Raw genomic sequence first — 27,586 nt, 5'->3', positions numbered from 1 at the left:
GCGACAACGAAGAAGATCAGAACTAATCATTTTGTTCCAGACAAAAATAAGTTAAATCCAGACCAATTCTGAAAGAGCAGATTTTTGTGAGGATCAGGGACTGCCCTGATCAAGTCAGTGATACAAGCTCAAATGAGACTGGAAGAACCATATGTAAAATTGGAGGAAAAAAAAAAGTAGATTCAAAGAATAGATTTTGTTGTATCAGTTTGCTAAGCGCAGTTTTGAACTTGGAACCCAAAATCGAGCAATCGACCTGCCTATCCGTGAGCTACGCCATAGGACTCAAAAATCGTCCTGGCGTCGAAGATGGAACCCAAAACTCCATGCCTTTCTTAGGGTTAAATCGGCCGCCCATGTCGCCGCTCCATTGCCTGCCTTGAACGCGCATCGCCTTGTACCCCTCCCCCTCGAACCACCGCTCCCGCTCCAGGTGGCGGCAAAGGGGGAGCCGTCGGAAGGGCGCCGACGAAGGCGAGGTCGTGATTGACGGAGAGGTAGATCTGGCACAGAAGGGGAGATAGCGGGAGGGGAGGGATAGGAGGAAGTAAGTCGATGCCCCTTCTGTGTACGAGCTCCTAGATCTCGGTGCTGTTCTCTCTTCCTTCAAATTCCCTCACGTTGCCGACCAACCGTGCCATGGTGGTCGTGGGCGTCCTCTCGCTGTTCGGATCTCGTCGGCTCCTACCTTAGTCGGGAAGAGCAAAGAGAGGAAGGAGGAGGAGGAAGAGAGGATCGGACGAGGAGGCAGAACAGAACGATTTATGCTGCGATTTTGCTTAGGACTGATGGTTTTGATCTGCTCGGGAGAGGAAGGGGCGTCGATCCAAGAAGGGGCGTCAATCGAAGGGGAAGAAGGAAGGGGTGTCGATCGAAGGGGAAGAGGGAGATGAGGCTGAGAGAGATGGTAGGAGATTTAGGTTGAGAGAAGGGGCGCGATATTGGTTTAGGTTTGGAGGGAACTTTGTGAAGTGTTGTAAATTTTGGCCGGTGGAAAAATTAAATTATTTTTTTTTGGTTCATTAACACCGGGTTTTAAAAATAGTTGTTAAAACCGGTGTCTATTAACAAAAAAAAGGCGCTCATAGACATCGGTTAAAAAACCGATGTCTATGAGCGAAAATCTGCGCTCATAGACACCGGTTTTTGGAAAAATCGGTGTAAAATACTCAAAGAAATCGATTTTTGCTTAAAACCGTTGTTGTTCCACCGATGTCTATGAGGGTTTTTCTTGTAGTGACGCCTTGTCCTAGACCCCTGAGCCATTCATCCAGATTATAAGAGAGCTTGCTCTCACACCCTATCCTAGACTCTTAAGTCGTTCAACCTGATTATAAGCGAGCATGCTCTCGCGTCATGTTCCAGACTCCAGAGCTGTTAGGCCAGGTTATAAGCGAGCATGCTCTCGGGCCTATATGTCTCAGACTCCCAAGCCATCTGGCTCAGTTATAAAAGAGCTTACTCTCGTGCCTATATTTTCTGGACTCCTAAGCCGTCTAGTAGGGTTATAAGTAAGCTTTCTCTCACATCTCTATTTTCTAGACTCCCGAGTAATCTAGTCGGGTTATAAGCGAGATTATTTTCACACCTATATCTTCCAGACTCCTAAGTCATCCGGCTGGGTTATAAGCAAGTTTGGTCCCACACCTATACTTTTCAGACTCTCAAGTCATCTAACTGGGTTATAAACGAGCTTACTCTTAAGTCTATATTTTTCAGACTCTTGAGTTGTCTGGTCGGGTTATAAGCAAGCTTGCTCTCACGTATATCTTATTTATATTCCACTCAGGTTAATTTCTCACTCGAGATGTTGTAATCCATTATGACATGAATAAAGTTTTATTCGCACCCAAGCGCCTGGAGTAGGGCTATAAATACAATCCTGGTCTCAGTAGTTAAACACAACACTTGTAAACGAATTCTCTTTCTATTCTACTGCTTTGTTTGTGAGCTGTCAATATTGTAAGAGGCTACTCTACATAAAGAAGATTTTAGTGAGCTTTATTTTTCTTGGATTAGCAATCTTCTGATTGCAAACCAAGTAAAAAGATCTGCCTCTTCCATTCTTGTTAATTAGTTTATTATTAAACAAGTGTGTCTTAATTTGGTTTGAAAAGTGGAGAAAGGTTTATTTTTAATTTTAGGCAATTCACCCCCTCTTATCGGTCGCAAGGGACCAACAAGTGGTATCAAAACCCAACCACTTCAGAAGAACTAATCGCCAATTGAAGCACAGAAGAAGATAGCTAGACCAAGCATCTACCTTCCTAAGTTAGAGGGGAAGTTCGCGATTTGAAAAAAGAAGATGGAGGTATTCTTCAAAATTGACTTTGAATTATTAATAATAATGAAGTATGGTTTTATAACACCGAAGGATCAGCAAGAGAACGACAAAGAAGATCATCAATGGATGAAAAGGGAGCAAGCCGATTTCGTGGCAAACGGCAAGGTAGAATTCTATCTGCTGAGCATTTTACAGCCATAAGAAGTCAACTGGATTGGAGCCTACAAGTCAGCCAAAGAGCTCTAGGATAAATTTCTAAAACTATACGAAGGGATCTCGGAGGTAAAACTTGTGAGACGAGACCTGCTCCTAAACCTGATCAACAACCTCCGGTTAGAAGAAGGCGAAACCATTGCACACCTCCACTAGAGAATCAAAGAACTCATCAATAGACTCATGAATCCCGGAGAAAATGTTACTAACCGAGATTCACTAACGTACGCGCTTAACACTTTTCCTAGGACTCCTGAATGCGCAACCCTAGGAGATGTATATTTAATCTCTAGGGACTTAGAGGTAAGCAATTTAGAAGAATTGTTCTCTACTTTTGAAATTCATGAGTTAAGATATGCAGATCTAAAGGAGTTAAAGTATAACATTGCCTTAAAGGCAAAAATTAATGAACCAGATTCCGAGACATCCCTTGATGATGACGAAACGACATTTATGGTAAGGTTGTTTAAAAAAAAATTTAAAGCTAATAATTTCAATCAAGTGTAGGCCAAGAAAAGGAGAAGAAAAGTAAGATGCTATAAATGCAATAAAGAAGAGCACGTCAAAGACAACTGCACAAAAATAAAGAATAAGGAGAAGAACAAGAAGCTGACCTAGACAAAGCACAGAAACCTAAAGGCGACGTGGGACAAAACGTCATCAGAGTCAGAAATCGAAGCCCAAGCCGGACTTACGCTGATGGCAAGTCACCAAGAAGAAGAAGACAAAGCAAACTCATCAGAAATGAACATCGAGAGCATCGATGAAAGGGGAACAACATCAGAAGGAAGCAGAACTACAGGGGGAGCTTCAGATAATGAAATCGACAAGGTAAGTGAGGTACGATCCCTACCTCCTGACCAGTTATACAAATTTATAAAAATGTTGTCTAGAAATGATTGTAAATTATAAATAGAAAATAAAAATTTTTAAAAAGAAAATGAGGAGTTAAAATTAATCTTAGCAACATCTTGTCGATTAGAAGATCTCGACAAAATAAAAATGAAAAATAATAAATTGAAAATAGAAATAAAAAATTTAAAGAATTTTGCATGCTCACATGTTCAACAAGTTAGAAATTATAATGGACTAAATTGTCATTTTAGATATCATTAGGGACAAATTTAAAAATTATCACAGAAATATATTCCTAAAAAGTTTATCATTAACCCGGTAGGAAGGAATCGGTAGGAAGGAATCTATATCGCGTTCCAAAATCGTGCTTAAATTAAATTTTTATACATGTCATACTTTTAAATTGATTTAATTTTTTTTGTTTACGTAAAATTATCTAAATAATTTTTTTTTTCATTTAACTTCTGTTTGAAATTAATTAGATATTAATTTTTTCAAAAATGAGGATTTAATTTCTTAACTATACGAAAACTTTCAACATTTTTTATTGTTATATTAATTCTTATGAATTTTTTAATAAAAATCATATTCTTCAATTTAAAAATATTTTACAATGCTATTATTTTTGTAAAATTTATTTTTCTATCAAATTTTGTCCTTTTCTCTATCCAAAGAAATATTTTTGAATTTTTTTAATCTTTATTGAATTTTCTATGAATTATTTATCCTAATATTAATTTTTAATATTAAAAATTCTCAAAGATTTAATTTTTAAAAATTTATTTTTTATGTAAAAATACTTGCTCTATTACATTCTCAAAAAACATTTCACAAATTTTTGAGCTTAGAAACTATTTTTAAGTAATTTTTAAATGAAATATGTCTTTATCTAGAAAAGAATTTATTACTACTTAAATTAATTTTATTATTTCATAAAAATTTTATTTCTTCTTTGGATATATCTGTTTAATTGTTATAAAATTTTTTAAAATTTTCTCACAATTAAAAATATTTTTTCAATTTTTTAAAAATGATTTATAAATTGTAAAAATCAAGATTTTCAAAATTTAAAGTTCATGATTTTTTTGAATTATATTCACTATATTTTTATCCATTAGACTCTATTTTAAATTTACTTCAAGTTATTTTCATAGCATACCCCTATTTTTAATGTGATCAAAGGGAGAAAATTAGAGGTTAAGTCTAGGGGAGGGTACATTTTAATTTTTGTATATTTTTTAATTGCAAAATTTATACTTGTTACCTTACACTTATTTGTTTTTATTTTACACTAACTTAACTTGGTTTGCTCACATCAAAAGGGGTGATATTATAAGTACCCTGTGGCAGTTTTGATGCGATCAACCAAGTCACGTTAGGTTCTGTTGTCTTTTGATATCTTGTGTCTAAGTGTGCAGGAACTTAAGAGCATAGGAAGTCAAGCAAAAGATGTAGCTAGCGAGAAGGACAGCATGGAAGAGACTTGACGGGCTCAATGTGTCCGAAGGATGAGGTGTTGCGAAAGAGTATGCCAATGGACGAGAAGGGAGCGCACGATGTTTCTGAGGGACAAGAAGCTAGAGCAGAAGATTGCTCGAGAAGATCAAAAGATGGGTTTAGGTGATCCCAATTTCGGATGGTTGAAATCACTCAAGTGATCGAAAAAGGAGTCGGACCAGTCAAATGAAGCTGACTAATCCGGACACCCGGGCCCCCAGGGTAGCTCGGGGGCACCTTGATTCGGCGACGTTACGGATAAAAGTCAACAAGGGTCCGGGAACTCAGAGCTATTCCAGTTGCCCAGACCAGAGAGGTTTTATCTAGATCGAGCTATTGTGATATGTTACGATGTTGATAAAGTTTTATCCACACCCAGGCACCTGAAAACATTCCAGGCACTTGAAAACCTTCCAGGCCCCCGGAGTAGGGCTATAAATATAGCTCTAATCTCAGTAGTTAAACACAACACTTGTAAACAAATTCTCTTTCTGTTCTACTACTTTGTTTGTGAGCTGCTAGTGTTGTAAGAGGCTACTCCGCCCAAAGGAGATTTTAGTGAGCTTCATTTACCTTGGATTAGTAATCCTTTGATTGCAAATCAAGTAAAAAGATCTACCTCTTCATTTCTTGTTAATTAGTTTATTATTAAACAAGTGTGTCTTAATTTGATTTAAAAAGTAGAGAAAGGTTTATTTTTAATTTCAAGTAATTCACCCCCTCTTACCGGTCACAAAGGACAAACATAATTATCCCGCCCATCCTATTATTCATCTCGACTTAATTATGATTGTGATTACTTATGCGTCTAACCTCTGGATCTATGTATTATTGGACCTTTCTTATGGGGAAGTGTTCATTTAGATTTCATCTTACAAAGGAGGTATCAACAAATTGTAAAAATGCACAAAGATAGGTATGATTTAATAACGGTTAATACATATGTTGTATTTAAGTTCCATTTCCTCCCTTCAACAATCACAAGGCATGAAGATAAGCATATTATACATTCAATCAAGTTTACTTAAGAGATCTTTTGGGAGAACTTTTAGGAGTCGCTAGCGATCTATGAATCATTTGGGTGGTTCTTCTGATAGGTAGCCACCTTCACGTAGTTGTTGGACCGCCCCTTCAGCTCTAAGAGTGAGCATCCTTGCAATGCATGTGACAAATTTTAGGCCAAACTCACGAGATTCGAGATAGGCTTTTCGCCTAATCTCAAAACGCTCGTCCTCTTTAACGCAATAAGTTGTCAGCTCTAATTTAGCGGACTCTAGTTTGGCCTGCATTGAGTCCAGGCGGGCTTCCTGTGTGTCCAAGTTTCTCTGTTGTTCTAATATTAACAGATCTTTGGTTGACATTTCTTTGGTGCGCTCAGTTGATCCTGAGGCATGAGCAACCTTTAGTTCCTCCAGCAAGGTGGTTTTTTGTGCCAGGCCAGAGAATGCCTTAGCTCTCATTATACTTTTTGCTCAGAGCTTGGTTTCACTAGTCTGCAAAAGGATTTTCAATTTCCTTTTTTCCACTTGTTAAGAACTCAGCAGTTGTTGAGAATCCCTCATGGTCTCCTCCATCTCTAATAGTAGCCTGGCCTGAAAGTCTACTTCTTTCTGCAACTTAACCATCTTAGTGCTCGGCTCAAACGTAGATAGTTCTAATTCCTCCATGCGCTCTCTCAAATTCTTGTTATCCCACTCTAAGTCCACCACTAGGTGGCTTAAATTTAGTCCAGTAGTATAAAGCTAAAAAGAACAGCAGTGAGAAGTTTAATTTACTAAAATAAATCAAATTAAGAACTTACCGCAGTTGCGCTCTGAGCATATTCATCCGCACACTCAGAAATGGAGAAATCCCTTAGTCGTCTTCTTGCATTTATCCAAGCCTCAGCTAATGAGCCTTTCAGCTTCACCACCCCGTAAGATGGTTGAGTTAAAATCATCTGCTGTTGGGATGGTAAACCAAAAGTGAAGTAAAATTGATGATCTGAGTTGGGAGGAGAGCCCGACCTTGAAGAAGAGCTACTCAGAGTAAGTCCCATTGGCAGTGCCGGGCATACGGGGGATGAAGGTCTATGAGTTATCTTGGTCGGACAAGGTAGTTGCGTGGGTATCAAGGGCACAAAATAAGGACTGCTCGACCTTAAGATGATGGGTCTGGCCAAAGGATGGTCAACTATAACCAAGTCTTTTCCTTGAGCGGGAGGATCCCAGGGCGTACCAACAATGATCTGCTGGGCTACTAATTGTTCGAATGGAGCCGGAGCATCTGGTCGATGCCTTTTACACCTAAAGGTAAATGGCATATCCGAGCCTGGAGATTTAGGGGTGGAAGGAAGTATTCAAGGATGGTTGGGTTGTGTAGCTTCCTACCTGGCCTCACGTGCTTCTAACATTTCCTTTCCTATTTGGTTCAGTGTGATGTCATTCAACCAGGAGGTTTTGGAAAGGACAGCGTTGGATACGACCATCACTATAATAAAAAAAAGAAAAAGTTTCAGCCAGGAACAAGAAAAAAGTAAAGTTAAAATCTCTTACCAAAGGAGTTGTCCAACCCTATCTGGATGGGGATTAGCTCGAACATGTACAACATCCCTTCCAGGAGTAGCGTGGGAATGTCGAACTACAGGCTGACTAGTTTTTTTACAACTTCATTAAATGTTAGTTCCTTATGGAAGTCACCTAGCTCGAGTGCAGGAGGAAGAGACAACTACCACTTGGTGGGCTAGGACACGAGAGTCAGGAGTCGAATAAAAAACTATTTATCCCTCCACTCAATGTTGTAATAAAGGATTTTAGCAAAATGAGTAATTTTTGGACGGGCGAGTAGAAGAAAGTTCGGTTAGTCAGACCATTTAATTAGGTGATCAAATGGAAATTAGACTTAGGTCTAGTCAGTCGGCTATGAACCTCCTTCGACTAGACCTGAAGGGGAGGCTAGTGATACAGGATGTTACGAGCGGACCTAGAAGTGACATGGAAGTCAAAGTCAAGGTAAGGTAGCAATCAAAGTCAAGGTGAGGTGGCAGCCAGAGCGTCACCCTCATCAGGGCTTAGCTCCTCACTTAATGCTAAGGCCTTCGGTATGAAGACAGTCGACCCCAGGTTTGAATGAACTTGAAGGATCTAGTGTTCCACTTATGAATAGTCGCTCGGTATAAATGTTGAGTGAGCTTGCAAAGCTACGAAACTCATTGTACAGTTAGCCTTATAATGTTTAAAGTCGGTTGTCCTTAGGGCCAGCCAAATTTAAGAGACCTAGCTTCCCATTTGTCAAACATAAGTCTCAGTATATGGTTTGATGGTACAAATGTTGGTCAGATTTAAGAGACTTGTCATTCCACTCGTTGCTTAAGATATATAGGATAAACTTGGTCAGCCTTAATGTGTCAGTCGGGTACACCGGACAACTTACCCTTCAAAGACAGTCTCTCAACATATAGCCAAACAAACTAAGATCTTGTCAGAATTATAATATACAAGGAACTCAACATGCAATTATTTAACTAACATTACGGTACCTCTTGACATATAGTCGACCACTACAAGGGTCATTTGGTCTTATGAGATGATCTCCCATTTCTTAGCTCTTAGTCATTAACAAACAATACTCAACATGATAAAGCAATACTCAGCCTATTGCAGGTCAATCTTAATTTACCAGTCAAATGTACGGGACCCAACTCCCCACTTCTACAATATTACTCAGCTTACATATTCAGTCCTACAGTGTAGTACATCCTTCAGCATAAATTCGACCATCACAAGGCTGTCCATACTTACGAGGCTAAGCGCCTTATTATCCAATAGTCAGTCTCCCATCATATGGTCGGTCGGTCCTAGAGGTGATTGGACCTGTGAAACTTTGCTCCTTATTACTTATCAGATCTTCAGCATGCGCCTATGAGCATATTGATGATCAAACTTATGGTCGGTCGGACTTATGGGATTCAACTCCCCTTTCAAAGGTACATTGCTCCTATTTATAAGTTTGATCGAGTTTACAAGGCTCTATTCCTATTTCATATATGAATGCTCAAGACAAATGCATAAGGTAATTCTCATTACAAATCCGGTCAGAGATATAGACGGTCGGTTATACCCCGTTCATCCAAATATCCAGCGGGGCTATATTCTAGAGATAATATTGTCATAGAATTACAATAACCAATCAGAGAATAATAGCTATCCATCAGGGAATATTTTGATATCTTATGAGAGTGGCTACTCAGCTTCTATCATTATTGCTGAGGTTACAAAAGACTATTTGTACATGTGTAACGGAAGATTCCTCGGAGGAAGACTGTATGCCTTCCATCACTTGACAGCTTCTGGCACCGAATATTTCTTATTGCCTCATTATTGCGGAGGTTATGAGAGGTGATATAAAAGGGAGAGTTCTCTCTACTAGCGAGGGACAAAATAATTCTAAGACAACTTTATAGCACACACTCATATTTTACTATTCATCTTCTCTACTTTTTGCTTGATCATCTACTAACTTGAGTATCGGAGGGCCTATGATAGGGACCCCTTCCCTAGTTTTTGCCCTAACCTCCTATTTTCTTTTTCAAGTGTGTGCAGAAAAGAACTGAAAGGAGTGCCCAACATCACTGCTTTTCGTTAGCAGAGTCATCTCTAGGTCAACATCAAAGTCACTTGCCCAGCGCACCATCTCTACCGCTTTCAGACAAGATCAGAGGATAAACTAGCTAGACGGGATCTGCTCTGATATCAACTAACCAATATCCGGATGAAAAAGGGAGAAAATATGACTCAACTGCACATAAAGCTCAAGGAACTGATAACTGGACTCATCAACCTTAGAGAAATGGTAAAGAATCGAGACTCACTCAGATACGCGTTAAACACATTTTTGAGAAGCCAAGAATGGACATCAATAGTGGATTCATACCATATTTCAAAGGTCTTGGAGGTAAGTACTTTAGAAGAGCTATTTTTGACTTTGGAATTACTTGAATCTTGATGTGTTAAAGACATAGAAAAGTAACAACAACATTGCTTTAAATACCAAGAAGAATGAACCAGATTAGGAGTCATCCCTCACGAAGAAAAATAAGCATATATGTTAAGAAAATTCAATAACTAACAATTTGGCTAAGAAATAGGCTTCAAAATTTTTTGAAGGAAAGGGGGTAGAATGATAAAATGCTACAACTATGATGAAGAATGTCACATTAAAGATCAATGCCCCAGATTAAAGGAAATAAGGCAAATTTAAAAACAAACAACCAAAGAAAATAAGGCAAAAAAACATCAAAGTAACATGGAGTGAATCATCGTCAAAAGAGTCCAAAACTGAGAAATACGTTGGACTAGCACTAATAGGCAACTACCTACCTAAAGACAACAAAAGTTCTTCGGAAGAGAGCAACGATGAAGGAGGAGCCTCAATCTATGAATTTGATATGGTAAGTGAGGTATGTAACCTTCCCTCTAATCAACTTTACAATGCAATTAAGATGCTTTCTAGTTTGTTATGCACACTAACAACCAAGTATTGAATTGAAAAAAGTCAAAATTGACTTCAAAAATAAATTAGGAAATTTTTACCCAAAAGAAGAACTTGAAAATTTATCAAATAAAAATATAAAGTTAAGGGACCAGAAAGATATCTTGAAATTAAGACTATAAAAATTCTCTATGGGTTAAAATATGAATTTTTTTACCAACAAAATCTTTTCAACAAAATTCAAATTATGGTGGACTAAATTGGTATGTTAGAAATCATAGGAGTCAAATTATAAAAATATAAAAAAAATAATATTCCATGAAAATACTTGATAAATCTAATAGGTAGGATTGAAATTGTTTTGGATTCTAAAATTTATTTTGATCTATTAGATTTATTATTTCTACAGATTTAATTGCTAAAAATTAACATGTTTGATGTATTGACAAAATTACTCTTTATATAGTTTCTGTACATTTTTCTTTAGATTTAAATTTTTCTATGATAAATAAAAATGTTATCATTAAGCAGAAAAACTTTCAAAATTTCTAATGTTAAATAATTTTTTATAAATTTTTTAATGAAAATCAAATTTTTTAAAATTTTAAAATTTTTGGAGGTTAACTTTTGAAAATTTTGATTTTTTTTTTGTAGATTAACGTTATATTTTACATGTTCAAAAATATTGGCAAGTTATTTTGATATATCAATCTATTTTTGAAACATTTAATTTCAAAAATAACTATTTTTGTACAAAAAATATTTATTTTGGTTATAAGAAAAATAATTTTCTCATAATTTTTTTTATAATCAGATTGATTCTGTGTGACATTCATAAAATTTTTTAAGATTTTCAAAAATTAAAAATAAATTTCAAATTATTTTGGTCAATCTGAGGTTTAGATCTTAAAAATTATTTTATTTACCAAACAATTTTGGTAAAAATACACAACCTTGGATCATTTATGTAAAACCCTTAGAAAAATTTTCAAATATTTTCTCTGCTATTTTTATTTTTATTTTTGATGTAATCAAAGGGGGAAAGAAGTGTTAAATTTAAGGGGAGGATTAAATTGCAAAATTTCATGTATTAATTTGTTTCAAATTGTTTTAATATAAATTATTTTTTATTTGCTATCCCTAACTTTAATTTGGGTTAATGCACATCAAAAATAGATAGATTGTAAGTACTCCGGGTTAGTTTTGATGTCGATCAACGGAGGTAAGTTAGGTCTTGTGAGTTTTTGATACATTGTGTCTAAGTGTGCTGGAACTTAATAATACAAGAAGTTGAGCAGATGACGCAGCTAATGAGAAGGATGTCATGGGGAGTGAGTCGATAGGCTCGGTACATTTGAGGGATGAGGAGGTATGAAAGAGTACACCAGTGGAGAAAGAAGGATACGCGTGTCGCCTCTGAGGGACGAGAAGCTAGGAGGGAGCCTACTTTAGGAGAAGGTCATAGTTAAGTTTGGGTGAGCTCAACTCCAGACGGTCTCAGTTGTCCTTGGGTTGGGCTCCCATAGTCGTCCCTAGGTTTAGATAACCTAGTATGCTGGACTCTCAGTTGTCCTTGGGTTGGGCTCCCATAGTCGTCCCTAGGTTTAGATAACCTAGTAAACCCTACTAGATTCGGGACTAGCTACCTCGGGTCTAGTTAGGGATGCGTGCATAGCAAGTACAGTTGTCGGGCCCATCAACAGCTTGATTATTATTTTTATCTATTATGAAAATAGTTTTCAAAACTTCACAAATCAGTTACGTGAATACAGTTCAGGTAAACTTATTATTCTGAAGAATTAAAGTATAAGTTTTTAAACCAAAGAAATAAGCTTCACATAAGTTTAAAATCCAGCAAGTTCAGTTTTCATTTATGCTAGCGTGTTTGTTTAGATTTGCTTTACATGTTTAGCATTCCAGTATGCTTTGTTTCTTTTGCTATTAGATGAGCATAAGTAGTATTTCTTTTTGAGCATTCAGTTTTAGATTTCTTCCAGTTACATGCATATTCGAGTTTTGTGAGTTAGATAGTGCTTACTAAGTAATTTTGCTTATAGTTGCATTTCCTCTTATTGCAGATAAAGGAAAGGAAAAGTTATAGCAAAGGAAGGCGACAAGGAGGTGCGGATGGATGTGTGATGCCAGGACTATGGGAGAGACTTGGGATGCTATTGGGTTTTCCACATTTTAGTGATTAATAAATATTTGAAATTGTACTTTAAGATCCATGTCATTTGAGATTATTTTTGTTTTAGATTGTATGCTAAGATGAACTCAGTTTAGTAAGTATGTATTTTTGGCGTTTAACACTTATTTAATTACGTGGGTGTCTAATATATGTTCCAGCCGCCTGTGGCTGATGTATACTATGTATGTATCTCAATTTATGGTCACTAGTACAGGGGAGATGCTGTCGAAATTTTTCGATAGAAACTCCTCGTGGTTTCGATCTTACCGGTTAAGTAGAGTTAGTAGTTAAGTAGCGTCCACCTCTAGAGAGTAGTAGTAGTAAGAAGGGTGGTCGTTACAATCGGAGTCACTGCTATTATTTGTGTGACCAAAGAAAACCAACTATTAATTTGTCATAAAGATAGGTTGACAAGATAATAAAATTAAAACCCCCTCTTACAAATGTTGAGATTTTGTATATGTCCACACTATCGTAGCATACAAAAATTCATGATGTATGAGGTAATTTTATTTGTCAGTTTGACAAGGAAATAAAATTTATGGGAAAAACCCCTCTAACAAATATTTGGTTTTGTATACGTCCACACTATCATGGCATACAAAATTCACGGTGTTTGAGGAAATTTTATTTGTCATAAAGACTTATTGACAAGATAATTAATGGGTAAAACCCTCCTCTTACAAATATTCGAATTTGTATACGTCCACACTATCGTGGCATGCAAAATTCCCGGTGTTTGAGGTGTTGGTGAATTTAAATAATATTGTTTGAGGAATCAATGTTATTTTAAATTCAAAGTTTTGACCAAAATTTTTGATCAAAGATAGACCAATTATTTATTTTATTTATCATGAAGTTAGAATGACGAGATAATAAAATTAATGGACAAAATCTCCTTTTGTATACATCCATACTATCGTGGCATACAAAATTCACGAGATTTTAAAGTGTTGGTCTTGACCAAATATTTTTGTGATTCTTAGGATTTTAAATGTTTGTCAATCCCCTAGTTGTTATACTATAGAAAAGACTTAGTAGTCCCAATTGTAATGATTGGAAATAGGACTTGGACATTAAGGTAGACTGTCTTCTTAGAACTGAGAACAATATAGGTGTAGTTGTCGAAACATATTTAGTGGTGTTATCTACCAGTACTTGGAGTGTAGATACAGATGCCACTAATCATGTCTGCAATTCATTGCAGGGTTCCAGGAAACCTGACAGCTATATGAAAAAGGAAAACACCGTCTACATGGGCACTACTGCAAAAGTAGCAGCTGTTGCAGTGGGAGATGTTTATCCTCTGATAGGAATAAAATATGGATTTTCAGAAATTGTCTTTACGTACTAAGTTTAGAAAGAACCTGATCTCGGTTTCTAAACTATTAAAGAATAGATATTCTATCTATTTTGATAACAAACTTATTATCAAGAAAAATAGGGAAGTTATCTATTCTAGTACGTTGGTTGACAATTTATAATCCAATAACTCCCACGATGCAATAAATGGAAATTAATAACACATTTTCTAACTTTAATAAGAGAAAGTAACCTTCGAAAATGAACCAATCATATTTTTGACATCTAAGGCTAGGTTATATTAACTTGAGTAGGATTCAAAGGATAATAATCAATGAACTCTTGGGTTTATTGGTAGTGGAAATCTTTCCAACCTGCGAGTCTTACTTGGAAGTAAAAATAACCAAGAAGCTTTTAAATCTAAGGGGTATGGAGCCAAAGATATGTTAGAATTGGTTCATTCTGATTTGTATAGACTTTTGACTATCCAGGCAAGAGGTTGTTATCAAATATTTCATCTCTTTTATAGACGACTATTCGAGATAAGGATACATTTACTTGACACACCGCAAGTCTAAGTGCTTTGATTAGTTCAAAGAGTACTAGGCTGATATGGAGTAACGTCAAGATAAAAGTATCAAGACACTACGATTAAATCATAGTGACAAAAACCTCTTAGGAGAGCTTAGGAGTCACTTATCAGAAGACGAGACTCAATCCCAATTAACTGCACCTGGTACACTCCAACAGAATGGTGTAGAAAAAGAAGGTATAGGACTCTTATGGAAATGAGTAGATTGATGATGAGTTATTCAGAAAATTACCAAATTCGTTTTAAGGATATACTCTGAAAATGAAAGTGAACATAGTACCTTCCAAGTTAGAACTCTCTACTCATATAGAATTGCTGAATAGGTGTAAGCCTATTTTGAAGCATATTCAGACTCGGATAGTCCAACACATATGTTGAAGAGAGACAATGATAAGTTGGACAGGAGTTCACTTATTTGTGGGTTATCCTAGATAAATGAAAGTAGGTTTATAGTCTTAAAAATCAGAAGGTTATTGTTAGCATCAATGACCGATTTTTAGAAGAGGACTATATAATGAACCACAAGCCCATAAGTAAATTTATTCTTAAGAAAATAATAAAAGACACGCCTAATCTAGTACCAACTGTACAAGATGAAATATCACAAGAAACTACAACATGTATCACAATTGATATACAATTATAGACAGTATCTTATCGTAGTGGGAGGGTTGTCAAACAACCTAAAAGATTCATGTTTTGGGAGAGTCTTTGGACTTGATCCAAAATGAACATGAGCCTGATCCCGGACACATGATGAAGCACTCCAAGATAAAGATGCAGCATCTTGGCAAAGAGCAATGAATACAGAATTAGAATATATATATTCTGGAAGCTTGTAGAACCACCAGATGGTGTAAAAGCCATGAGGTGTAAAAAGGTCTACAATAGGAAAAGAGGATAGACGAGAAGGTAGAAACTTTCAAAGCAAGGTTTGTTGAAAAAGAAAACTCTTTCATCGGTAGTCATGCTTAAGTCTATCCGGATTCTTTTATCTATTGCTGCTCATATAGACTATGAGATTAGACAAATGGATGTCAAGACATCTTTCCTTTATGGAAGTCTTGAAGAATGCATCCATATAAAGCAACCAGAGAGGTTCATTGCAAAGGGCAAAGAACATCTAGTATGTAAGCTCAATCGGTCTATGGACTAAAGTAAAGCTTCAAAGTCTTGGTTCATCCGATTTAATGAAGTAATCCAGTATTATGGATTTAGTTACCGGATAAGTCTTATGTATACAAGAAGTGTGATGGAAACGTGGTGGTATTTCTTGTACTATACGTAGATGACATTTTTGATAGTTGGAAACAATATCAAGATGTTATCGGAAGTAAGGGTATGGTTGTCCAAGCAATTTGTTATGAAGGACTTAGGAGAGTGAGCACATATTCTTGGGATCAAGGATCACAAGAAAAGAATATTATGCTTATCTCAAGCTTCATATATCGATACAGTTCTTGCTCATTTTAGCATGCAAAACTCCAAGAAAGGTTTCTTACTTTTCAGGCATGGAGTAACTTTATCTAAAGAGATGTCTCCAAAGACATCAAAATAGATAGAGGACATGAAGGCAGTTCTTTATGCCTCGGCTGTCGGAAGCCTAATGTATGTAATGTACAAGACAAGATATCTATTTTGTCCAGGGCATAGTTAGCAGATATCGAAGTAACCAGGACCGGGACACTAGACTGTCGTAAAGCATATGCTAGGCAGATAATTTGATCCCTATGGGTTACACGAATTTTGACTTCCAATCAGATAGGGACAATAGTAAGTCGACCTCGGGGTTTTTGTGTTTACTTTAGAAGGTAAAGTCATAACAATGGAGGAGTGTTAAACATAGGTGCTTTTCAGACTCCACTATGGAAGTTGAGTATGTGGCAGCCTCAGAGGCAGCCATAGAAGCTGAATGACTCAGTAACCTCAAGATGGACTTAGATATGATTTCTGGTTTGTCCAAAGATTATTACAATTTATTATAATAATATTGGTGCAGTAGCAAATTCGAAGAAACCACGAGTCCATAAGGCAAGTAAACACAATAGAGCGCAAGTACCACCCAATACGAGACATCGTATAACGAGGAGAAGTTGTTGCCGCCTATATTGCATCAAGTGATAACCTGTAGATCTTTTCACTAAGGTCCTTAAGGCAAGAGCTTTTGATGAACATATTGAAGGGATGAGAATCAGATATATGGAAGCATTTATGGCAGCATAGTCTTTTAGTATAAGTGGGAGATTGTTAGGATGTATACTAAAAGCCTAGCTTTTGGTATAAACATTTATCTAGAAATAAGAATCACATTGGTCAAATGTTTACATTTATGATAAATGTAGTTGTTCAATTAATTTATATTATAGATAACATGGTGTGTGAAGTCACACACAAAGGATCATGTTATCAGTATCCTATAAATTATAAACAGTAGCTCATGACCAAAATGGAAAGGAACAACCCATTGGAAGGTCGTAGTGTAATTAGGTATTAGTTTATCTTAACTATATAATTACACTAGTACGCTTATAGTGTATTGAATAGGACCATTAGAGGTCGTTTCTTTTTATACTGACTTTATAAAGGAACAAAGACCTCAGTTATTATGGAAGTGTGTGCTCTTAATCCTAATATAATAACAAGCACATATATTTGATATTTATTTCTTTAATTTATCAATGGGTGAGATTTAGTTCAATAAATCAATAAGCCCGATAAGTTGGGAAATGATATTACTTATAGTGTGTGTTGTTGATTATAGAAGGAAACTGTGTCCTAGTAATCTAAGTTGAGAATGACCCCAAGAGGATCTCATAAGGATTGTCATGTTAAACCCTGCAGGTGGACTTAGTCCAACATGACGATAAGGTTGAGTGGTACTACTCTTGGACTAAGATATTAATTAAGTGAGTTATCAGTAACTCATTTAATTAGTGGACATTCATTATCTTAAACACAGGGAGGCTAACGCCCTCATAATAAGAAGGAGCCCAAAATGTAATATTGGGATTGGTGCGGTAGTTCAATAATAGTTCTTTAGTGGAATGAATTATTATTGATGGAATTAAGTTGTGTGTTCGGGGAGAACACGGGAAGCTTATTTTCATTGGGAGACCAAAACCAATTACTCCTCTCGGTCCCTATCGTAACCTCTTTTATATAGAGATTTATACCCACTTATACCCACCTTAAGGTGGCCGGCCGACCCTAGCTTGGAACCCAAGTTAGGGCCGGCTAAAGCTATTGGTGGAGCCAATTATAGGTGGCCAGCCAAAGCTTGGGTACCAAGCTTAGGTGGTCGACCACTAGAATATTAAAAAGGATTTTTATTAAAATTATTTCTTATGTGGATATCATGTTTTTAAAAGAGAGTTTAAAATTTAAATCTTTCCTTTTATAACTTTCTACAAAAGATTAAGAAAAGATTTGAAATCTTTCCTTATTTATAGATTGAAAGGAGATTTTAATTTTGAGAAAATTTTCCTTTTTAACCATGATCATAATTTAAAAGAGAGTTTTAAAAATTAAATATTCTCTTTTATTAGTTTCTATAAAAGATTAAGAAAAGATTTGATATCTTTCCTTATTTGTTGATTGAAAGGAGATTTTAATTTTTAGAGATAACTTTCCTTTTTGGAAATCATCCACATGTTTAAAAGAAAGATTTTAATTTATTAAATTTCCTTTTTATAATCCACCATGAAGGGAAAAATTATTGGATAATTTTTTTATAAATTTCCGGAAACAAATTAGGAAGTTTTAATTTTTGTTTTAATTAAAACTCTCCTTGTTTTGGGGAAATAAGTGGTCGGCCATATAATAATGAAAAGGAAAATTATTTTTAATTAAATAAATTTTTCCTTTTCATGACAAAAGAATTAAGTAAGTTTTTAATTAAATTTCCTTATTTGCCAAGACCAAGGATTATAAAAGAGGGGGTAGAGGTGCCGTCATGGCGAACGACTCTATTCTTTTCTTCCTCTCTTTTCCTCCTTGGTGTAGCCGGCCCTAGGGTCTCCTCTTCTCCTTCTTTTCTCTTCCTCCTTTGTGGCCAGCGGCATCAACTTAAGGGAAGTCCATGGTGGCCGGTTCTAGCTAGGAGAAGAATGAGAGAAAGAAGGCTTCGTTTTTAGCATCCCTTGGAGCTTGGTGGTGGTGGCCAGACCTTTACTTCTTATGGAGAATTAATGGTGGCCGAATCTAGCTTGGAGAAGAAGGAGCTTGGTGGTTCTCATCTCAGAAGATCGTTTCCCACACAACGTCCGAGATAAGAAGAGGAATACTGTAGAAGATCAAGAGGTCATTAAAGTTTACAAAGGAAGGTATAATTAGTAATTAATTTCCGCATCATACTAGTTATATTTCTTTTGTATGAATTCCAAACACAAGAGGCATTAATCTAGTTTTTCGAGTTTGTGTTTTCTTCTTTTTCGAATTTGTGATTCGATTGTTCTTTTTGGTTAACCTAGAGTTATTTAAGGAAATTAAATATTAGCTTTCCTTAAAAGGCTTTGTCTAAGCGGTGGTGGTTGCTCCCATATCCAAGAAGGTCATGTGCCTCGCCATGTAGTCCTGGAAGCTAATTTTGGAAATTAATATTTAATAGCATTAATAGCATAGGAGGATTTGAATCAATAGTGTTAAGTTCTGCTTGCGATTCAAATCTAAACCATTAAGAACAGATAAGTTAAATTTGGAATCAATGATGTTAAGTTCCGTCTGTGATTCCTAATTTAACTTCTAAAGAACACAATAGGTTATTTAAGGAAAGGTTCGACACTTGTACAAAATTTTTGTACAGTGGAACCGGTACGATTTTCCTAGGACTAACCAACATGGACTAAGTCCACCTGCAGGGTTTAACATGACAATCCTTATGAGCTCCTCTTGGGGGCATTCTCAACCTAGATAACTAGGACACAGACTCCTTCTATAATCAATAACACACACTATAAGTAATATCATTTCCCAGCTTATCACTCTTCCATAGTTATGACTTCACCTCCTAAAGTAAACATAAAACCCCGAGGTCGACTTACTATTGCCCCTATCCGATTGGAAGTCAAAATCCTTGCAACCCACAGGGACCAAAATATCTGCCTTGTAAGCTAGCATATAATCTTAAGTGCCTCTAAGGTACTTCAATATATGATTTACCGCAGTCCAATGTCCTTGTCCAGGGTTACATTGATATCTGCTAACTATGCCCTTGGCAAAACAGATTACTGATCTCGTACATAGCATACATTAGGTTTCCGACAGCCGAAGCATAAGGAACTGCCTTCATTTCTTCTATCTCCTTTGATATCTTCGGAGACATCTCTTTAGATAAAGCTACTCCATACTGAAAAGGTAAGAAACCTTTCTAGGAGTTTTGCATGCTTAAAACGAGCAAAGATTGTTTCGATATATGAAGCTCGGGATAAGTAATATATTCTTTTCTTGTGATCCCTTTGATCCCAAGAATATATGCATTCTCCCAAGTCCTTCATATCGAATTGTTTGGACAACCATACCCTTACTTCTGATAATACTTTGATATTATTTCCAACTACCAAAAATGTTATCTACGTATAGTACAAGAAATACCACCACGTTTCCATCACACTTCTTGTATACACAAGACTTATTCGGTTATTAAATAAATCCCTCGGTCTGGATTACTTTATTAAACCGGATGTTCCAAGACCTTGAAGCTTTACTTCAGTCCATAGACTGATTGAGCTTACACACAAGATGTTCTTTGCTCTTCGCAATGAACCCTTCTGGTTGCTATATATGGATGTTTTCTTCAAGACTTCCATTAAGGAAAGCTATCTTGACATCCACTTGCTAAATCTTATAGTCCATATGAGAAGTAATAGATAAAAGAATTCGGATAGACTTAAGCATGACTACCGGTGAAAAAGTTTCCTTTTTCAACAAGCCTTGCTTTGAAAGTTTCTACCTTCCTGTCTATCCCTCTTTTCCTATTGTAGACTTATTTTCACCCAATGACTTTTATACCATTTGGTGATTTTATAAGCTCTCAGACTCTATAAGAATACAGATATTTTAATTCTGTATATATTGCTCTTTGCAAAGATGCTGTATCTTTATCTTGGAGTGCTTCGTCATATGTCCGGGGATCAGGTTCATGTCCACCATGGATCAAGTCCAAAGACTTTCCCAAAACATGAATCTTTTAGGTTGCCTAACAACCTTCCCACTATGACGAGGCACTTTCTGCAATTGTGTATCATTTGTGATACGTGTTACAGTTTCTTGTGATATTTCATCTTGTACAGTTGGTACTAGATTAGACGTGTCCTTTAATTTCCTTAAGAACAATTTTTACTCATGGGTTTGTGGTTCATAGTATAGTCCTTTTCTAAAATCGGGCATTGGTGACAACAATGACCTTCCGATTTTAAGGACTATAAACCTCTTTTCATTTTTCTAGGATAACTCACAAACAAGTGGACTCATGTCCAACTTATCAGTGTCTCTCATGTGCTAAACCACCCAAATCTGAATATGCTTCAGACTAGGCTTACGCCCATTCTGCAATTCTATGGGAGTAGAGAGTTCTGACTTAGAAGGTACTATGTTCACTTCCATTTCCATTGTATATCCTTAAAACGAATATGGCAATTTTCTGAATAACTCATCATTGATCTAATTATTCCAGAAGAGACTTATACCTTCTTTCTACTACACCATTCTGTTGGGGTGTACCAGGTGTAGTTAGTTGGGATTAAATCCCAACTTCTGATAAGTGGCTCCTAATCTCTCCTAAGAGGTACTCGTTACTACAATTTCACTGTAGTGTCTTGATACTTTTACTTTGACGTTACTCCATATCATCCTAGCACTCTTTGAACTAATCAAAGCACTTAGACTTGTGGCGCGTCAAGCAAATGTATCCTTATCTCGAATAGTCGTCTATAAAAGAGACGAAATATTCGAAACAACCTCTTGCCTGGATAGTCAAAGGTATACACAAATCAGAATGAACCAATTCCAACATATCTTTGGCTTTATACCCCTTAGACTTAAAAGATTCTTGGTTATTTTTCCTTCCAAGTAAGACTCGCAGGTTGGAAAGATTTCCACTACCAATGAACCCAAGAGTTTATTGGTTATTATCCTTTGAATCCTACTCAAGTTAATATAATCTAGCCTTAGATGTCAAAAATATGATTGGTTCATTTCCGAAGGTTACTTTCTCATATTTAGAAAATATGTTATTAATTTCTATTTATTGCATCATGGGAGTTATTGGATTATAAATTGTCAACCAACGTACCAGAATAGATAACTTCCCTATTTTTCTTGACAACAAGTTTGTTATCAAAATAGACAGAATATCTATTCTTTAATAGCTTAGAAACTGAAATCAGGTTCTTTCTAAACTTAGTACGTAAAGACAATTTCTGAAAATCCATATTTTATTCCTATCAGAGGATAAACATCTCCCACTGGAACAGCTGCTACTTTTGCAGTAGTGCCCATGTAGATGTTGTTTTCCTTTTCATATAGCTGTCGGGTTTCCTGGAACCCTGCAATGAATTGCAGACATGATTAGTGGCATCTGTATCTATACTCTAGGTACTGGTAGATAACACCACTAAATATGTTTCAACAACTAATGAATATATTAAATACACCTATATTGTTCTCAGTTCTAAGAGGACAGTAAACCTTAATGTCCAAGTCCTATCATTATAATTGGGACTACTAAGTTTTTTCTATAGTATAACAATTAGGGGATTGACAAACATTTAAAATTCTAAGAATCACAAAAATATTTGGTCAAGACCAACACTTTAAAATCCCCGTAAATTTTGTATGCCACGATAGTGTAAACGTATACAAATTCAAAAAAAAATTGTCCCTTAATTTTATTATCTCGTCATCCTAACTTCATGACAAATAAAATTAATAGTTGGTCTATCTTTGATCAAATATTTTGGTCAAAACTTTGAATTTAAAATAACATTGATTCCTCAAACAATATTATTTAAATTCACCAACACCTTAAACACCGAGAATTTTGCATGTCACGATAGTGTGGACGTATACAAATTCGAACATTTGTAAGAGGAGGTTTACCCATTAATTATCTTGTCAATAAATCCTTATGGCAAATGAAATTATCTCAAACACCGTGAATTTTGTATGCCACGATAGTGTGGATGTATACAAAACCAAACATTTGTAAGAGGAGTTTTTCCCATTAATTTTATTTTCATGTCATCTTGACAAATAAAATTACCTCATACACCGTGAATTTTGTATGCCACGATAGTGTGGATGTATACAAAAACTTGACATTTGTAAGAGGGGGTTTTAATTTTATTATCTTGTCAACTTATCTTTTTGACAAATTAATAGTTGGTTTTCCTTTGGTCACACAAATAATAGCAGAGACTCCGATAGGGAGGATACTATTAGACGTGCCTAAGTGTATACCATTACTTGACACTAAGTCCATTAATAAGATTGTGTCTCTTCCGATGGGGAAGATCACACGCTCTTAATTAATTTCCTATAGTCATCCTAAATGGAAGTTTGATCTAGTGATCCGCAAACAAACTCATCCGATATGGAGGAAGGCACTCAGAGCCAATGCGCAAGTTTGTTTGCATCACTTACAAACTAGTAATGGAGACCGTGGAATTTATTAAAATAAATCCCTCTCCCACTTAGTTATTTAAAGTGAGGAATTTTAAACTATCCTAGCATACATCACATACATATATACACATCACAGTAAATAAAAGTAATAAATATGGAAATTATTTTTCCAACTATTATGGCCTTTTTCCATCACTGTCCTCCGTGTGCTCCAACCCTAGCTGCTGCCACCTTTAGCCACCGCCATCGGGTCGAGACGTCGCATCCATCTTGCTTCTTATTCCACTGCGCCTCTGGTGCTTCAAATGTACCACGCCTCGCAAGCATCCGATCTGCGACAAAAATAGAATTTTACATGTGTCGATCCTATATTCCACAAGGGAATGTACATGAAATCTAGATAGAAAATAAAATTCTAAAATCCTAGGGCTAATACAGCTCCTGCTGTATTAGTTACATACAATCATGCACACACACAATAATGCCCTTGACATGTCCAAAGGTCCAATCACACACAACATCTATAAGCCATAATAGTTGGAGCCTGCAACCAAAAAGTTAGCACATCCTACAATTATCTTGCCTAAATTATGTATGATATGTGCATAACCTATTTGAATTCTAAACACACAGAGGCAAACCCTAGCTCTGATACCAATTGTTGGTTAGTCCTAGGAAAATCGTACCAGTTCCACTGTACAAAAATTTTGTACAAGTGTCAAACCTTTCCTTAAATAACCTATTGTGTTCTTTAGAAGTTAAATTAGGAATCACAGACGGAACTTAACATCATTGATTCCAAATTTAACTTATCTGTTCTTAATGGTTTAGATTTGAATCGCAAGCGGAACTTAACACTATTGATTCAAATCCACCTATGTTATTAATTCCATTAAATATTAATTTTCAAAATTGGCTTCCAGGATTACATGGCTAGGCACATGGCCTTCTTGGATATGGGAGCAACCACGACCGCCTAGACAAAGCCTTTTAAGGAAAGCTAATATTTAATTTCCTTAAATAACTCTAGGTTAACTAAAAAGAACAATCAAATCAAAAATTTAAAACAAAGAAAACACAAACTCGAAAAACTAATTCGAAAAACTAGATCTAATGCCTCTTGTGTTTGGAATTCTTACAAAAATAAATAACTAGCATGATACGGAAAACAATTGCTAATTATACCTTCTTTTTGTATGCTAATGACCTCGAGATCTTCTGCCGTATTCCTCGCCTCGCCTTGGATGTCGTGTGGGTGACGATCCTCCAAGTTGAACACCACCCAAAAGCTTTCTTCCTCTTCCTATAAAATCCGTCCACCACCACCACCAAGGAGAAGAGAGCAAAAGGGAAAAAAGAAGGGGAGAGAGAAGGGCCGGCCACCTAGAGAAACTCCACTAAGAGAATAAGAATTGTGTCTCTTGAGGCCTTCTCACCCCTTCTTTTATATTACTTGACCAAGGTAAATAAGGGAAGAATTTTTACAAAAATTAAAATCTTCCTCTTGTTTTTCCTTTTCCCTTTTTATTTTCCTTTTCTTCCCTCTTGAATGAATCAATCACCAAATCATTGGATGATGATTTTAATTTTATTTCTATTTGGCCGGCCACCTTGCTTGGGCACCAAGCACGGGTGGCCGGCCCCCTTAAGAGGAAGGAAATATATTTTTTATAAAATTTTACAAGAAGAAATACTCTTATAAAATTTTACAAGCTCTCTTTCCTAAAGGAGTTAAAAAAAGGAAAGTTTTAAAAAATAAAACCATGTTTTAAAATTTAAAACTTCTCTTATAAAATTTTCTTTTTTAACATGGTGATAGAAAATTTAAATTTTAAAACTTCTCTTCCTTTTTTCCTAAACCATGAGGATGGTTAAAAAAGGAAAGTTTTAAAACTTTTAAACTTTCTTTTAAAACATGTGACCTAATTCAAATAAGTAAAGTTTTTAAATTTAAAATCTCTCTTTTAAAACGTGTAGTTTTCTACAAAGAGAAGATTTTAAAAATTCAAAACACCCCTCCTTGTTTGAATTATTGTGGCCGACCCTCTCTTGCTTGGGCACCAAGCAAGGGGCCGACCCCTTAAGAGGATAATGTGGTCGACCCTTGCTTGGTCACCAAGCATTGGGCCGACCCCCTTCTTGGACGCTAAGATGGACTTATATTTGGATAGACTTAAGGCTTTAATGAGGCTACGACAGGGTCCTAGAGGAGAAATTGGTTTTGGCCTTCCGATGAGCTCAAGTATCCCGTGTTCGCCCCAAACACACAACTCAAGCTCATCGATAATAACTCATTCCACTAGATAGTTATTATCGCACTACCGCACCAATCCCAAATTACATTATGGGCTCCTTCTTATCATGAGTGTGTTAGTCTCCCTGTGTTTAAGATTACGAATACCCACTAATTAAATAAGTTACTGACAACTCACTTAATTAATATCTAGCTCCAAGAGTAGTACCACTCAACTTCATTGTCATGTCGGACTAAGTCCACCTGCAGGGTTTAACATGACAATCCTTATGAGCTCCTCTTGGGGACATTCTCAACCTAGATAACTAGGACACAGATTCCTTCTATAATCAATAACACACACTATAAGTAATATCATTTCCCAACTTATCGGGCTTATTGACTTATCGAGTTATATCTCACCCATTGACAAGTCAAAGAAATAAATACTAAATATATGTGTCTGTTATTATATTTGTTGGATTTTTCGGGCCACGAAAACTGCTTTTTCGCGTCGCGGAACCCCCGAAACTCCCTAGCCAACGGATCTGTCTAAAGAAAAATTTCGAAAAACTATGAGTACGAGTTTACCTAGATCTACACTTAGATCTACAAAGGAAAAAGGTTATACCTTTGAAGCGAAGCCCTTCGCAATCCCACAAGTCCAAGGTATGCCGGATCTCAAGATTGTCAACGTAGACAATCCTCTATAAGTATCCACACGAACAAGATGTGTTCTCTAACACACAAGGATGGAGAAGAGATCACCACAAGTGTGCTAGCACTTTCTAAGGCTCTCAGGTAGGATTTAAAAGGGAAGAAAGGAGAGAAAGTAAAAGGAATCTCATACACTCCTCTAGGTACCCTCCTTTGTGACCTTCACTCCACCCTATTCTCTTGGAACTCAACTCACTCGCCTTCTCCTTGCTTGAAACTCTCGGCAACAGCAAAGAAGGAGGAGGAAGAACCCAAGGAAGAAGATGCAACAATAACCACACTTAATTGCCACAAAATGAAAACACCACACACATTAGTGTGGCCGGCCACATCTTGTAACTCCCCTCATTTAATGTGGCCGCCACATTAAATGGAATGGATGTGTAACCTCCATGAGGTGGCACACCATGATGAGGTGGAGATGATGTGGCAAGGTTAGTCATATCATGTAGGATGAGTCAACCTTCATGATGTGGCAATACATCAAGTCAAACTTGATGTTTCAACTTCCATTTGGTCAAGTCAAAATTGACCAATTTTCTTCCTTGTTGAGTTAAATCCCACCTTTGATTCAAGTCAATTTTTAATTTAATGAATCTCAATTCATTAATATAAATTGACTCAATGAATCAAATTTAAATTAGACTCATTCAACAATTGAATCTAATTGAGTCTAACTCAATAAGTCTAATTTGAATTAATCTGAATCCAATCTTTGGTGTATCATATGAACCTAATCTCCATCCACTTGTTCTTTGTGTGTGACCCAATAGGTTCTTGTAACGTTGGCAATGTTTCTAAACTCCTTTAGAAACATAAGCAATGACCGGCATCTAGCAATACATCATTGCTACCCAAGTTACAAGAATGTTGAGATCCAACATCACCTTGTGACTACTAATTGTGACTCCTCACAATATATATGACAAGTGTCCTTCTATCCTAGACATCTAGATTGATCAATGTGAGGCATAGATCGTGTCATCCTCTGACCAATCTAAATCTTGAACTTCAAGTAGACTCACTAAATCAAATGAGCTCAATATCTCATATTGACTCATTTGGGCATGGCCATGCACTTCGTGGTCTCACTCTATCAAGAATACCGATGTCTCTCCCGTCATATAGGAGGGATAGATCCCATCTACATCACTCACATCCCTCCGCATAATTTGTTACATACCTAGTAATCGCCTTTATAGTCCACCCAGTTACGGGTGACGTTTGACGAAGCCAAAGTACATAACTCCTTATGTAGGGAACCATGGTGACTTCAGGTCTAAGGACTAGTAGTCATACTAATAGCCACATGAGAAAGTATATGACACTCATATAACGATCCATGATACTTTCTCATGGCGGGTCATTCAGTATACATTCTCTAATGCATACCCATGTGTCAACTTGATATCTCTATATCCATGACTTATGAGTTCAAGTCATCGAGTTGACCTACATGCTAGTCTTATTGCATTAACATTGTCCCTGAATGTTAATACTCGACTAGGAATGATTAAGAGTAGTGTTCCCTATATCATATCACTATCGATTCAACCAATCGATTGATACAGGTAAGAACCTTCTACTCAAGGACGTTATTATACTTAGTTTATTTGG

This window comes from Zingiber officinale, chromosome 2A, assembly GCF_018446385.1.
Source record: "Zingiber officinale cultivar Zhangliang chromosome 2A, Zo_v1.1, whole genome shotgun sequence".
In the NCBI taxonomy this organism is placed as follows: Eukaryota; Viridiplantae; Streptophyta; class Magnoliopsida; order Zingiberales; family Zingiberaceae; genus Zingiber; species Zingiber officinale.
This window is presented reverse-complemented; position numbering follows the sequence as displayed.